This window comes from Teleopsis dalmanni, chromosome 1 (assembly GCF_002237135.1).
Source record: "Teleopsis dalmanni isolate 2A chromosome 1, ASM223713v2, whole genome shotgun sequence".
Lineage (NCBI taxonomy): Eukaryota > Metazoa > Arthropoda > Insecta > Diptera > Diopsidae > Teleopsis > Teleopsis dalmanni.
In genome coordinates this window covers 99,101,085-99,104,655 of record NC_051846.1, presented here as the reverse complement: position 1 = coordinate 99,104,655, position 3,571 = coordinate 99,101,085, and positions in this window count along the sequence as shown.

The following is a 3,571-nucleotide window of genomic DNA, read 5'->3' as shown; positions in this document are numbered from 1 at the left end:
GGGTACTGCTTCTGGTCTCTTTCTGATGGTGTTGAGGGTCTTCTGATACCATGTACACACTGTTTTTTCTTCGGGTGAGGTTAATATTTGGTTCGCTACCTCCACTGGTTGCCGGGATAGTGTATCTGCTACAATGTTAAGTTTACCTTTCCGATATTGGATGTCGAACTGGTGTTGTTGTAGTTCCAGGGCCCATCTAGCTATTCGACCGGTGGGGTTTTCTATTGAATTTAACCACTTCAGTGCTAAGTGGTCTGTCATGATGGTAAACTTATAACCTTCCAAGTAGGGTCGGATTTTCCTTATCGCCCAGACGATACCCAAACACTCTTTTTCTGTTGTTGAGTAATTTATCTCAGGAGTTGTGAGGTGTCGGCTGGCGTAAGCTACCACTTTTTCGGAGCCCTCGATATGTTGTGTCAGCACAGCCCCAATTCCGACATTACTAGCATCTGTTTGAAGGCAGAATTTCTGGTTGAAATCGGGACAAGTTAACACCGGCGCTTCTGTGAGTCGCTTCTTTACTTCCAGAAATGCTTCCTGCTGGGCCTCTCCCCATTTCCAATGCTTGCCCTTCTTCAGCATCGAGGTAAGAGGGTGGGTGATTTGCGCGAAGTCGGAAACGAACCGTCGATACCACGAAGCAATGCCCAAGAATTGTCTCAACTGTCTGAGATTTGCAGGAGGTGGCAAACCACGTATAGCTGTAATTTTTCTGGGTCAGTGTGAATTCCTTGCGAACTCACTACATGGCCTAGATATTTTGTTTCGGTTTGGAAAAACTTACTTTTCTCGACGTTTATTTTAAGATTAGCTGATTTTAATTTCTGGAGGACCTTTTTTAAATTTTCTAGATGATGTTCGAAAGAGGTTCCGGTTACTATGATATCATCTAGGTAAGCGAAAGCGTGTGGTTCGAGTTCTGCCCCTATTACCTGATCGAGAGCGCGCTGGAATGTTGCTGGTGCGGAATGTAGCCCAAATGGTAACACCCGCCATTGAAACAGTCCTCTTCCTGGAACCGTGAATGCCGTAAATTGTTTACTGTTTGATCCATCGGGATTTGCCAATACCCATCCTTGAGGTCGATACTGCTAATATATTTAGCATTCCGGAGACGGTCAAGGATGTGATGTATTCTTGGTAATGGGTAGGCATCTGGTATAGAATGAGCGTTCAATTGACGGTAGTCCACGCAGAATCGCCATTCGCCATTTTTCTTCTTCACCAGGACAATTGGGGCACTGTAAGGACTTCTTGATGGTTCAATACATCCTTTAGCGAGTAGTTCGTTCACCTTGATATCAATGACTTCCTGCATCGCTGGATTTCGCGGGTAATAGCGCTGCTTGATGGGGCGGTCATCTTTCATGACTATCTTATGGGTCGTGATGTTAGATATTCCTTCCATCTTCTCGAAAGCTAGTAACTCTTTATCGATGTATTCTTCTGCCATGTTTAGCTCCTCTTGTTTAGTCAGGAATATTTGAGCTGATATGTTTGGGTACGTCCTTGTCTTGGTTTCACTTAGTTTGAGAGTGAGTCCCCCTACTGAGATTGTTGTATTCATGGCTTTTAAAAAATCTAGCCCGAGGATCAAAGAATCCGTGCTTTCTGGTAATATGAAAGGTCGCCTTTCACAGTTTCATGTCCCAACTGAATGTTAGCTGCAATGCCAGTGTTGACATATTTCACGCTGCCATCTGCCATGCGTATACGCGTAGGTAGTAGATTGCGCTGCACTTTTGCGTTCATCTTGCTGGCTAGTGGTTGACTTATAAAACTTCGGGACGCTCCAGTATCCAACGTCGCTTCTACCTGTTGTCCGTTGAGCTGAACTTGTGCCGTAATTCGAGTTTCGTTTACGTGGATTAGTCTTAAGTCCTTGCAGGGCCTGAATTCCGAGAGAACGGCTTCCCCGCTGTTGGACGTCCTCTTATCTCGTTTCCCGGATCTTCCTTGCAGCAGTCAAGGGTTCGTGTGTTCTGTTTTCCACAGATCCAACAAAAAAGAATTTTTGGATTTCGACAGATTCTTGCCATATGTCCCAATTTCCCACACCTTCGGCATGCATTTGGTGCGTCTTGGATTCTCTGCTCGAAAGATTGGACTAGGTGGTTTCTTTCCTCTCTTAGCCTTGGAGGTCCGGTTTTCTCTTGTTCTTCCCGTATAGCTTCGTAATCACCAGCCATGTCGATTAGTTCTCCCAATGTTTCGAAGTCTCGTCGTCGGATATAAAGCTGGTAGTCCGGATGTGCATTTCGATAAATTCGTTCTAGTTGAGCAACGGCTCCTATATCTGCGTGTCGCATTAGAATTTGGATTGCTACAACATAGTCTTTGAATGTCTCCCGTGACCTCTGACGGCGGGCCCAGATTTCATCTTCTAACTTCTCAAAGTATCTTGCCGGTAGAAAGAACTTGAGAAAGTCAGCTTTGAAAGCGGTCCATAATTTCCACTGGCTGTTATTACTTCTATACCAATTTAATGCTTTATCCTTCAAAAGTTCTGGCATGGTACATGGTATTGTGTTAATGTTTAATCCATGGGCTTCCACCAACTCCTCGACTCGTTCGATGAACATCAGCGGGTCTTTGCCCCCGTCATATTTGACAGACGATTTCCGGACTTGTTCTATAGTTTGTGTAACAGGTGGAATTGTTATTTGTACATCGTTATTTAGTTCTTGTGTGATCGGTATTGTTTTTGTATGTTTACGCGCAAGGTCCCATAGCATTTCTCTCCGGACCATGTCATAATCTTCTTCGTCGATGTATGCTGCTAGTCTTCTTCGTAATTCCTCTACGGATCCACTCGTTTCTAGTTGCATTTCGGACAAGTAGTGGATTAATTCATCTTTTCGTAAGTTGTACAACCAGGATTTACTCGGCGTGGTAGGTCTTCGAAGTTCTTGGTCGCCAATGTCGACCCTTGTTTTATGCTCTATAGACATAATTGATCTCCTTTCGATAATCGAGTTTAATATTTACCAATGTGGTTTTGTCCTGGTATTTTTGCGATAAATGTTACAGTCCCTCTGAAACTCGGTCCCTGCTCGGGCGCCAATTGTAACGACCTTTTTCCGTTCGTTACGTTTTGCTGGAGTAGCAAAGCGGTTGTCCAGGTTCGTTATAATAGAATTTATATCTTTGGGACTGAATTTTTTTAGGAACCAAAATAAAAGCGTATTTTATAATAATTTACCAATTTTATTTATTCCAATATATATAAAAAAAAAACAATGGTTATAGACATTTAAGAAAAAAAATAGTAATTCTTGGTACTCCGACGTTCGCTTCTGATGTTTGTGTCTTCAGGGTAAATATAGGCGTGACAACCGCTTTCTCCTGGGTTCCTTCTCTCCTTGCGGATGTTTTGTGTCAAGCAATTTGTCTGTGGGCTGAATAATCAAAATAATAATTAATGGAAAAGAGAAAATTAAATGAAATCAGTTTCCTACTTTGATCGAATTGACCAGTTAGACTGAAGTAGCCTATAATCTAGTTTTGATCGAATTGACCAGTGAACTTGTAAATCGCTTGAGCTCCAAGCGACAAGTTCCTCGTTCTG